General features: G+C 42.0%; 1 protein-coding gene across 1 annotated transcript in view; it reads right to left on the bottom strand.

The window, feature by feature from the left end:
• Positions 1-13,287, bottom strand: part of LOH12CR1 (loss of heterozygosity, 12, chromosomal region 1) — a 76,530-nt gene that overhangs the window by 62,227 nt on the left and 1,016 nt on the right. The window lies entirely within an intron of this gene.

Raw genomic sequence — 13,287 nt, 5'->3', positions numbered from 1 at the left:
ACTGTCAAACTTCAAACATCAACCTTAGCACTCTACCATATGAACTTAAACTATACAGAAATGCACACTATTTTGGGACAAAAATCCTTGCTCTGCTGGGACACGAGCTTTGCCTTCAACTTTGGCAAAGTTGCAATTTCACACCGAACATCCCTTACTGAAACAAACCATTGCTTTACAGCGTGTACATCTGCTCCTGCCCCTTATCCTTGACTAATGTAGTCCCTTCTCTGACCACTACCTCAGGATGATGTAGGCTTCCGTGTTGATTTGTACAGCACACCGGCAGAGTGGTGCTTATGCACACCTACAACAGGCAGCAATTCCACTTCCTACTAAAGGTTACTACTAGTAATTTTGTTACTATTGCAAATTAAAAAGCATTATCTCTAGCAGATCATCTGCACCTCAGGATTCAGCATGTAACCTGCAATTGTGCATCTTCTGGTTTATATATGCCAGGGTGCAGACAAGTAAGCCAAGAGTACCATGACCAGCCCCACTTGGAAAATAGAGGGAATATTACAAAATTCAGTATGTCAAACATCACTGTTCAAGCCAAACGAACCACAAAACTCCTATTTTCCTTTTTGTTAGGCTGCCCTAAGAAAGAAATAGAGGCAGATCAAATTTGGTTCTAAATTTCAAGGTTTTATAACAATGAGCTTGCTGACTTGTGCTTTATTGCTTGGTTGCCAATCTCATCTTACACAATTACACAGAGAGAACATGGTTAAGCTAAGATCCCACCATACGGCTTTGATAACAAGGTTTAGGGATTGAGTAAACTTGTTTTTTCACTTCTACCTTAATAACCTTTTTATCTTTATATAATTTTAGTAAGTCAAATTCTTAATTAGAAAAGGGGCATATTATCTACACATAAAACTTCCTGGAATCTGCTTTTTATTCTACTAACAGTGCCTGGGCAGGGAAATAAAGACAAGAGTAGAGTTCTGAATGATGTGATGTTATAGTAAGTGCAGTTAACTACAGACAGGCTGTGGATACAGAAGTATCCACTCCTCCTTTACTTTGCTGATGGTTACTTAACTGAATCAGCACCCATAGGAAAAAAAAAAATCAAGAACTAGGACTCACGGTGTAATAATTTACACTGTGCCTCTTGGTTAATCATAATCTTTCTCAAAAAACTGATTGGCCTAAAACCAAATAATCTTCTGGACTTGGATAAACTTATTAACTCCTATAAAGCCTAAGATCAAACAGAAACATTCATTTTTCAAAAGCGATGCATTGCAACACTGCTACTGGCCTAGCAGCAAGACACAAGCGTTCCAGTCAAGCAAAAGAACATTAAGAGGGGGCCAAGCAGCATCACAAGAAGTAAACTATACATGTACAGTTTCTATGTACAGAAAATACATACTATACATACATCATCTGTAGGTATAGTATATACATACTATATACAGGATGTATGTATGCACACATACACACATATAAAATATTTTAAAGCCAACAGTATTCAAAGTTAAGGGATATATCGGTAGGTACAATATAAAAAAAAGAAAAACAAACAAGAAACTGTTGGCAAAGGAGCATGTTGGTGCATCTTCAGCCTTTCAGTGCAGAAGAAAAAAAAAGTATTTAAAAGAAATGTTCTGCCACCGCACACAACTACAGGTCAGCACTGGGGATCAATGAGGTTTAAACAGCATACTGCACTTGGCAGTCAGTCAGCCACCTGCCCACTGGGAAGTAGAGAGCTCACTGATCTTTGCTGGGAAGGCACCTGGAATAAAGTACGTCAAGCAACATACTAGATATGGTCTAGAATACGGACTTCAGGCCAAAATACTTTCAGGTTGTTGTTTTGTGGGGTGTTAGGGTTTTTTTGTCTGGTTTGGGGGTTTTTTTGTTTGTTTTGTTGGGTGTTTTTTTAAATTTTTTTTTTGAGGACAGAGGTGGGAGGTTTAGGGATGCAGGTAATAGCTCAGAAGCATTTCTGACTTCTTTCCTTCTCGCTTTCTATTGAGAGTTTCACCGATTCCTAATGGCAGACCCGTCCTGCAGGTAATGGCAAAGTGACCTTTGGCATGTCTAGCTCATTTTCTTCTTATATTTTATTTTAGATTTTCAACACCAGAAGATAGGGAAGTAAGACTTCTTCATAACTGAAGCGACCACTGATGATGGTAACAGAGAAATCTGTTGTATTTATAAGCAGAGAGATTCCTCATTAAAGTGCTATTTCAAATATGTAATTACCATTCATCCTTTCCTCCAAGATAGCAGACATTTCTCATTAAGAAAAGTCAGGTATTTTGTTGCAGCATCCTCCAGTCTTTTCCTTTGTATCTCTGGCTGAACACGTCTATATTGCTTATTGTCATAGTAACTAAAGGTACTAAAATTTTCTGTCCCTGTGTCAGAGTTCCCCTCTGGAACTCAGTCAGACTCCAAGGTCCCATCCCTTCCCTGATCATCAGATGTTTCAGTCCCAGCATGACAGACACCTCCCAGACACAAACTTCTTGTGTCTCTACACCCAAGTGTCCAACATGTAACATAGCAGTTACTATCCAGTAAACACAAATACATCATGATACTAATAGCTGGAAGAATACAGCAAAGTGAAAGGAGCAGCAGGTATCACAGTGGCCAGCTAAAGAGGAGAGAACCAAAGTAATGCCACCAGGAGGCAGCTTCCATTAGGTCCCCCACTCTTTCTCCAACCCCATCCAGCCTACAGAGGGGAAACTTACTTTACAGACTTCAGTCCATTGAATAACACTGTTATAATACCCCTATAGGAGCAGTCTTGGAGAGTAATCTCTTCAACTATCTATAAATACACATACACACTCACACATGCGTGTGTGTATATGTATATAACCTACACACGTTTTTAACCAGAACGTTTCTTTGCATGCAATTTTCATTGATACAAAACATCAGGTTCAACAGAGGGATATACATCAGAGGAAGGCACCCATAGACACACCAAACAGGGAAGGTAGGAAGAGAAATTTCACTGGCCCTTCAGTCACAGACTCAACCAAGACTTACAAGCAAGTCTTAACTTATGAGCAAGACAATAATGCTGAATAAAGTACACAAATGTGAAGGAGAAGAAAAAAAAAATCTAGCTAGCTTTAGATGTCTGAAGTCCTTCAAGGACCACCACCCCCCCCAAAAAAAAAGTGTTCTGTAAGTGCTTTCCCATCACATGCTTATCCTTGTCCTAGAAAGATGATTGGTGACACTCTGGTAGAGCACACTAGCTCTTATACCTTACCAGTCGGATGCATCTGATTTCCAATCTCCTCCTGACATAAAGAGATTACACCTTCTGTAAACATTTGTAATTACACTATATATTTTGGATGTTATAAATAATTATTTTCATTTCACCTTAACCAGTTAATAGTGATTTCAAGGTACACTGGCCAACATGAGGGTACTCCTCATCAAAATATGTGGCAAATCTATAAGCCAGGACATGGTTAACTCCTTACCATGGGGTATTTTTCCTCAGCACATCTGCTAATGTATCCAAAGGGTAGCTGCACCCCAAGAGCCATACAGGCCAGCTGGAGAGCTCTGTCACAGAAGCTCTGTGAAGGTAAAGGAAGGACAATCTGCAGGTGACTTGTGATGACCACCAAAGCTTACTCACATGCAGCAAGATGGTGGGGAGGAGCCATACGTGCCTGAGGAGGTCCAGGCAGGAGTCACAGCTATTGGGTTCAGCAGAAATTGGAGTTCAAGGGTACTCACCCAGGAAAGGGGAGGCCAGGCTAATCATCTGGGTTTATACACTCAGACTCATTCTGTTTATCTGCCAATACACAAATTATACCATGCAGTGCGGAACAGCTTGCAAGGGTATGGGACGGGGCGGGGAAAAGGTAGACAACTGAGTATCCACAGTCCCTCATACTCTCCCAGCTTGCGTTGAGCATATTGTTTGGGTAATACCTAACCAGGGACTAAAATCCTCCCACACATAAAATTGAGTCAGACCAGGTCTCCAAATAGTCAACAATCCACTGAGGAATACAAGGAAACAGGACATCACCATCATCCTCCTCTCCTCTCCTCCAACTACCTTTTGAAAGGAAAGCTCCTTTCCTCAAAACTGAGGCATCTTCTAGGTTCTGTTTTCAGTAGCTACTTTTGAGTCATGAAACCAATACAGAGAGACAGCTCTCCATAATACAGAATACTGGTCCACAAGCCAAAAAAACCCCAAACCTAACCAACTAAAAAAAAACAAAACAAAACAAAAAACCAAACACCAGGTAGATACGCACTCACATTATCATTCTTGGTATTTCTTTCTGCCCAACATGCTCACTTTCACAGACCTTGTTAGGAGCACAAAGCATACGGTCCATCCAACAAACTTGGATGCTGCAAATTCTGTTAGAGCCCTATACCCTCAGCAGCACTGTTAAGTGTTGCAAAAAGCAGATCCTCCTTGTAAGGCACAGGGGAGGAATTAAAAAGGATTGAAGTATCGCAATGTTTAGAGAATTATAGGAACAAAATTCACTAACGTGTGCTATTAGCTAAATTCCCTAAACAATAAATGGAAGTAGCAGCATACAGCAAGGTCAGGGAAAGAAGAGAGGCTATAAGTCAGTCAACAGAAAATACTGAGGAGTCAGATGTGATGAAATCTATTGCTTTAAAGGCAATAAACTCTAAACACCCACCCTTCCTCTGCACGCTATACCAGAAAGATAAATACATCAGTACTTTTCTGACAAGTAGTTTTCCTGCCTGAAAAGTGACCTTACCAAAAAAGTTATAAAGGTATAAACAATCCTTTCAAGCTACCTAACATAAGCTTACGTTTCCTGTGATTGGAAGACAACAGAAGATTGGCACCGGTACGGCAGCACAAGTTTCACCACTGTTCTCTCACAGAAGATTTCTCAGCATCTCCCTTCAGCTTCTCTGCTGAAGATGTGCACCAGCTGTAATAAAAACACCATTGCCAAGTTTTCACTTTAAACCATAACTGAGACAAAAAAGACACACCTTATGCCGGACCTATCTTTCAAGACTCTTTCTGCCACGTAACTTCAGCTTCCTTCTTACACTACTGCCAGGTAAACTATATCCTAGACTCTTCAGAGTAAAGGCCTCGTTTTCTTCTTTGTGAAATACCTTTCTTGATAAATAACAAAGCAACGCAAATAAGGGTAACAGGCAGCATAGTAAGAAAAGATCTCACTGGGTTAGCCATAACCTATTCATTTACTTCCAATTCACACCTGATAGATCTTTGCTTAATGTGTCCTTAAAAACTTTAAGGACAGAAATGCTACAACCTTACTGAGCAACCTTTTCCCATGCTTTGCTATTCTTACTAAAGCAGCAGTAGCATCTGTAGGACAAGAATCCAGTTATATTGGGCTAGGGGATGCTAATGAGCTGCACACAATATCCTTTATATGGCTACAAGCTACGAGATGCATACCATGTATGTCTGACAAAGGAATGGAGTACACCACAAGTAACTTGCAGAGAAGCCACCTCTCACCTATGTGATATGCCTGGGAACACAGGCAAGCCTGAACTAAGAGCCTCAGCAACCCTCAATAACTGTTTCTCTCCGTGCTGGGGGGATCAGGAGTTCCTCTAACAAAAGACATGCTGCATATGATAGCAAATGCAATCTGCAGTCTCAGCACATGACCCATACCTAAACTGTTCATAAGCCACAGTCTCCAGTTACATATCAGCACCTTGCCTAACTCACAGAAATGATCCCTCTCTCGGGGGAACTTGCATACAACAAACCAAAGACTGTCAGGCAAAACAAAACAAAAAGAACAGTATCATCACATTCCTGAGCAACAGGCCAAGCAGGCATCAGCAACAGCTTCAACAATTAAATATCTAGCATGAAAATTTTTTTTTTAGTTTAATTAAGATTTCTTCCATAGATAACTCAGAACACAAGACAGCGCTACTGAATTATCTCTAAATAACCACAAGCCCATATTCAGTGAACCCACAGTATGTACTACTTAACGCTCAGTACTGAGTACCACTTACACTTCCAAGGGATGCTACCACCATATTGGCAACCACTTCCTCCAAATGAGGAGGAAAGGACAAGGAAAATGGCAGCACAAAAGAACTGCCAGTATTTACAGGGGACTGGTTACCAAAAGTTTGTGTCAAGTTACTGCAAGTGTTTTAGTTAGAAGTTAACTGTAATGTACAAGACTCACCTAGAAGAAAGTCACAGTCCTCCCTGCACCGCCTCCCGAGGAACAGACCTGGCAGACGGCAGCGCAGGCCTTCAAACCAAAGGCATCAAAAAGGCATTTGCCATCAGCTGAGGAGGAGCCGGAGGGTGTCTGCCTAGCACACAGAACCAATTCCAGTTTTCATTTCATAAGGCACCTAAGTTACCACCTGGGCATGAATTTGTCTTCCTGAATTTTCAGAAAGACAATGTCCCTAATACAGTATAACTGGCAGCAGCAGAAAATAGTCTGCCACCTTGGAAAAAACCCAAAACATTAAAGCAAGAGGAAACAAAGCACAACTACAGCAAACAGCTAAGATGGAAGGCCCCGCATGCAGAACTTGCCTCCAGCTAAATGCAGACTCATAGTAAAGAGATGTGTTCAGGAACCATTGTTTTGGACAGACAACCCAGGCACATCGCAGGAACAGTTTAATCACATTTCACCAGCAGCAGCTACTTCACAATCTACATCATAGAGTCCTCTGTATGATACCATTAGTAGACACAGAGAGAACAGGCAACACTTAAGCTAATTCTTTCAATGTCATTACCAACACAGTATCAAGACATAATGAAGTCACTAGACTTGAGCCGATTTAACGAGTTGCTCCTGAAAAGGGGATCTAATGCCCTGGGCTCCTCCTTCCCCACCGCTCCTGTCAATTATCAGACATCAACTCTAGCACTCACTGACCTCTCCTGAAAGCTGGCTCTGGTCACCAACCTGGCACGGAAATAACCAGAAAAAGATATGTTTTCTACCAAAAAGCCCAAGAAATACTAGAGCCAGAGCAACAGGGCACATACCCACATGGCCAGAAGCAAAAGCAACAAGGAGTAAGTCCCCCTTTCAACAGGGGCAAGCTGCCAGCCTGGGCATTCAATGAACTACTGTGCAGCAAACACCAAATACAAGAAGAAACTGAAAGTCATTCTTACACAGTGTGAAGAACTCGTCTCCAAAAACAAGAATAATTTCTCTTCCCATACCCATGTGTTACTTGAATTTTTAACTTGGCACCAAAACAAACAGAATGCAACTTGAAAGTTGCCATTTTCTATACAAGCCATGGGCTACTGAAACACCTTGGTTTTCAGACGTTCTAGAAATGTCTCAATAAAGCATGAAGACCATTTGCTAAGACATTCCCTTTTCAAAAACCAGGTTAGAGTCTGCAAGTCTGTCAATAGACACAAGTAGCCCAGGAACATTAATGGGACTGATCACAGAATTTGGAAATTACAAGAGACACCCTTCAAAATTAGCAACTGATAGAGCTTGGCCAGCCAAAGCAGAAAGCCACTGCCTTTTTGGCAGCTTTTGTCAGGCAAATGCTCACAATACCACCAGGGTGACCAGACGAACCATAAAACCAGACTGGAGAGCAAACTAATCACAAAATCCTATGGGGATGGGAGGAGACACAGCAACGTAAGGAAGCTTCTGCTGCCCACACAGTGCCTTGGCAGTGGGACAGTAACCTCCTTACTTGTAGCTGGATGACTAGTTCTCAAACAGCTTCTCCTATATTACTAACACGCACCAATAAGTCCTTTATATGTATCTGTCTTTTTTGTTTACCATAACACTCCACTGCTACCAGAAAGACAGGCCTCAATCGTTTTTGAGGCTTGGGAGAGGTGCTGAAGACCTTTTACCAGTAGAGAATTCTAGCCATAAGTAGGAACAAGTTTACTTCCAAAAAAATAGGCTCCATAGGACAAATATAGCTTATAAGAAAGACAGAGAAAGACTTTTTACCAGGGCCTGTAGCAAGAGCACAAAGGACAATGGTTTTAAACTGAAAGAGGGTAGGTTTAAGTAGGACAAAAGGAAGAAAATTTTTTTATGATGAAGGTGGCAAGACACCGGAACAGGTTGCCCAGAGAAGGTGTGGATCCCCCATCATGAGAAGTGTTCAAGGTCAAGTTGGACAGGGCTTTAAGCAACCTGATCTAGTGGAAGATGTCCCTGCCTCTGGCAGGGGGGTTGGACTGGATGGGCTTTAAAGCTCCCTTCCAACCCAAACCATTCTTTGCTTCTATGATTCCATTCTAGACTTCATTTCTTTCAACTTCTATTTTAGGTACATGCCTAGAAGAAGGATTTTGTTTGGAAATCTTTTTGTCACCATCATAAAGACAAGTCCATTTGTTTAATGAACCCTTTTTTATCTGGAGTTTCCAAAACAAATGACCAACCTGACATTAAATACCATCAGAAACAGCTGATGTAGCCTAGAATCTATTTGTGACACAGCTTCTGCAAAGTAACTAAGAAGTAACAAGACTTTTCTTCTAATACAAACTTTGGAAGCTTTTGCTTTTCATTTAACCCACTGGCAATGAAAGTTAAATCATTTTTCCTGCAAGAAGACATAGTCACAAATGGGTATCAATTACACGGACTTCCTTCAAAAAGACCCACAAGATTTACTTTGTCTTACAAAGTCTAGAGCATGCCACTTCCAGACAGCTACCCAAAACAGAGCCCCAGACACACACACTCCAAGCTCACCCATGTCCTGCTCCCTTTCTCAGAACTAATCAGTCAAGGAAAGTAACAGCATCAGTCTCAACCCATTTTAATTTGATTGTTAAATTAACAGATACACCAGTCAATGTTTTTGTTCCTACTATCAAGCTCTCAACATTTTGTTTCCCTTAGGTCTTGCTGACCTTGGCACAGAATAGGAATTATACTTGTAGCTGGATGACTAGTTCTCAAACAGCTTCTCCTATACTACTAACACGCACCAATAAGTCCTTTATATGTATCTGTCTTTTTTGTTTACCGTAACTCTCCACTGCTACCAGAAAGACGGACCTCAATCGTTTTTGAGGCTTGGGAGAGATGCTGATGCCCTCTGGAAGAATGCAATGAGCATTCTGTTTTCACAACACAAACTTAAAACGTAAACACCCTTTTCAAAAGCTTTTGGGAAGCTTTGTAACAATGTATATTTCCTTACCCCACCCATCTTGCTTTAATGACCAAGAAAAACCGCATAGAAAAAAAAAACAAACAACAGAATATTCACCCTTTGCTTTTCAACCCTGTCCACTGCTTCCTCACTTAACTGTGGTCAATAATCATTCCTAATTTAACACTTTTGTTTTCAGGTTGGCCCACCTGTTGGTAAAGGTGCTTTAGGTGCTTTGTCAAGTGAATCCCATTTCTTGCTAGCAGTCCTCAATCCTCAGAGAGGATCCCCTGGTCTTAAAAAGCCAAATCCTGGGTCAGAGGTGATACTTTACAGATCTAGGAAGAACCTTTCTGAGAAAAATCCCACACTGAAGTACCTTCTCAACCTTCCACAATCATGACCACACAGAAAATTGCATTTTTAGTTTTTTTCCAAACACCTTCATAAGTTTTGTTCATAAGCTACAAAAGTATCACCACTTTGGATTACTCAGAGAAGATGACTTTGATTTTATACACAGCTGGTGATGACTTCATGCTATGAACAGACTGGAAGAACGGGGGGACACTGAACAGACAGAGGCTTCATTTTAATGCAAATATCCTCAGGAAGCTGCATAAAGGAAAGAAACAGCACATCGCATTTGTTGTGTATCACTTACAAAGAGGTCTCTACAGGGAATGCTTGTGACCAGGGAGAAAATAGGAGATTTCCTCTGTTGCTCCTAGAAGTCTAGATTACAAACTGTCCTCCCCACTTTAAAAAGAGTCTTGTTTCATTGACCAGTGAAGTTCCCTGCTAGCATTTTTAATAGGTTTTTTTTACATTCAGGAAAAAAAAATGCAAACACCCCAAATATATAGCAGTTTCTGGAGAATAACAATCAGGCACTTCACTCCCAGGTGCACTCCCTAAGAGTATTTTTTCCCTCCTCTCAGTCTGGGTGAGATTGGGATTTGATGTTTACAAATGGCAATACAACAGGCATCCACTGGAATGCTTTCCTAAACCCACCACATGTGGGACACTTTCCCCTTTCTGTCCACATGAATACAGCACCAGAGAAGATACTCCCTGGCATTAAGAAGAGAGACAGACATTCCAGTCCTTTTATTCACCAAAATAGGTGCTACACAACCACTTCAGGACAGCAGCGCCTACCCCACCAAAGAGCTATGTCTGACAGGTTTAAACACTGGAATCAGCAAATACTTAAGCGCTGACCTCTCAAACACTGCTTATTACGCATGCTCAGTCACAATGACGGTACTTTGAAGAAGGCAAACATAACTTAGAAGGACCCTACACAACCACAGCTGGTAACTCTGAGGTGCAAGTCTTGCTGTAGAAGTCAAGGAAAACCTAGTATGAAAGATGTAATGGACACAACACTGGCATTTTCTTGCATGCAAGGGTGTACAACGCTAACGACCTCCAGCTTCACTGATCACAAGCTCAACTCAATATGGCTAAGAGAGGCTACTGCTTCGGCTCTTAAGTGCTTTGTCTCTCAAGAACATGCAGTCTCTTCATGACCATGTGCTTCCCCAGTCCACCAATTTAACTACTAGGCTGCTTCTGAGACTTAAAAGCAAAATAAAACCCCTTGGCTTTGCTTAGCCAAGGAGACACTGAAAAGAATAATGAAGCTTTCAAGGGCCATGAGCTCAGGTCTTCAGCTCTCCAAGCTGGTAGATCACAAGACACAAGTTTTTAGGATTAACTCCTAAAAGATCTCTAGTATCCTTCTTCATCCATTCCAGGAACATGATCTTGCATGTGAAGAATACAGAGACCAGTCCAAACCAGCACAGCTTCTCAAGCCAGCCTGTGGCAGACCTGGGGGTCTCTCAAGACTCGACTCACTCAAAAGACCACACTGCTTTCTGTAGTGAACACAAGTATCGCAGTCTGTTGTTCAAGTAATAACAAGTATTTGAGGCCGAAAAAGCTGTTCACAAACGTAAACATGATTAAGCATGCAATACTCTTGAGCAGTCACCAGATGTCACCACATCGCAAGAGACTCGGAGGGAAAGTCTTAGCAGGCCAAGTGATAGAAATAGAAAAGGTTTCTATCATACATACACGGCTTCAGGTCGGAAGTAAGACAAACAAAAGCAACTCAGTGACCAAGACAACCTGCCATCAAACAACTTTACACATGCATGTTTAGGAGTTAAAGGACTGGGACTGGCCATCTAAGGCAGTGCCTTCCAACCTTTCTATCTCAGCCACATGACTGCTGCTATCTCTTCTTTCTCACCTCCTACCTCAAGCTCTGTATCCTTGCTCCTCAACCACCCATAAGGAACACCGCCTCTGGAAGCAATCACCAGTCCTGCTTCCCAGGACTTCCACAGCTCTTATGCAACGCAGGTTTGCTCACCACAGTTTGAGGCTGGGTGGAACTGAAACTCTTCGTCATTGCACTCTCACACATACAGAACAACCTCGGTGCCAGATGTTAATGCATCTTCTAAATTTGGTCTCTCAGATTAAAACTTCCTTATTTCTGTTGTGGATTTGGGTTCCAGCATTTACATTCCAAATTGCCACTGGCGAGATCCTGGTTCTGCCTTTTGTACAAGGAGGACTCAGGCAAAGCATGTTCTGCCCACAGGTAATGATCCAGCCTGCTGCTGACATGAACACTGCGCCAACATCAGCAATCATACAGTCCATTCTAAAATGGCTGTGAAAGTGTTAGGAATAAATCAAATACAGATTTCTACATCGCCCTCTGTAAAGTTCAAAAAAAAAAAAAAAAAGGTATAACACACACAGTCTCTTTCCTTGGTCAAGAGGGACAGCAGCACCAGCCCCAAAAACATTCATGTCTGCTCTTCTACTTAATGGCCTCCCCATCTTTCTGTCCCTTCTGCTGCAAACAGTAGTCAGTGCTGCGCACATCTAGACACCTATCCAGCAGTACCCAGTAAAATGCCAAATATTTGGCCCATTGGGTTATGATAGTGTCCACAATTTCTAGTCATGTTCCAGGGTCCTCATGCAGCAGACACGGACATACACACAATAAAAAAAAATTTAAAAAAAGGTTAGAGAGTTCCTATCCAAAAAGTGACATTGTGATGTTACATCACCTCTAGTGATGCCTGCAGGGCAAAGTGGCTACTTCACAGCAGCCAGGCATGAATCAGTGACACTCCGACCAGTCAGTAGCACCTAAACCTGCAGCTGTGCAAGACCACATCATTTCTTCCAGTAGCAGGGAAGACTGAACATCCCAGCTCCTTCCTCTCTTGTCACAGCAGGCCTACCAGGCAGGAGCAAGTGCTGCAGCCAATGCACGCATGCACAGTAGGCCTCGCATTTTCAAAAAAACACTGCCTCACTGAGTGTCCACAGCACATTCACACAAGCTTGCTGACCCACACTGTTCCAGGGAGAGGAACCCAGGAGCAGGCTGCCTTTACCAAATCAATTCGCGCAGGCTGCTCCAGACATCTTCCTTCCCAAGGGGCTTTCGGAGACTAAAGATGCTGCACAGTCTCCAGAAAAAGAGACAGCTAGAAGCCAGGCCGCAAAACACACAAACAGTTTGTGGTAAACTGTTGGCTTGGCAACTCCGATTTAAATCTTCACTTCCCTTTGAACAGAATAAGAGGAACAAAGAATGGGTGCAAGGGAAGAAAGAAACTAAAAAACTGGGAGGAAAAGAAACAAAGAAAGAAGGGGAGAGAGGCACAGTGGGAATTTAAGAGGTTCACCGATATAAAGGGATGTTGTCAACACAGGGCTTAAGGACCCATGCAAGCCTCAGTCCAACCCCTACAGCCCACCTCCAAAACTAAGAACAAAATCTCTAGGTTGGAAACGCCAACATGAAATACTGATTTTTAAAGCAACTGAATCCATAGACATGTAGCCATGACTCCAAGAGAGTAACACACAGATGTTTTTAAGAGCCTAGAGCAAAACTGGAAACTGTGGTCCATTATGTATTAGAATAGCATCTAATATATATATAACATGGCATCTCTCATCAACCAATGGTACAGGGCGAGCTCACATGCTTGGAGCTGTACTATCATCACAGCAGATGGTTCCACTGCAGAGAACGTTACTAGCACACTTCTAAACCCCCCCCGCCCACCCCCC

Source organism: Haliaeetus leucocephalus, unplaced genomic scaffold (genome assembly GCF_000737465.1).
Source record: "Haliaeetus leucocephalus isolate CR32 unplaced genomic scaffold, Haliaeetus_leucocephalus-4.0 Scaffold473, whole genome shotgun sequence".
NCBI lineage: Eukaryota > Metazoa > Chordata > Aves > Accipitriformes > Accipitridae > Haliaeetus > Haliaeetus leucocephalus.
This window is presented reverse-complemented; position numbering and strand designations above follow the sequence as displayed.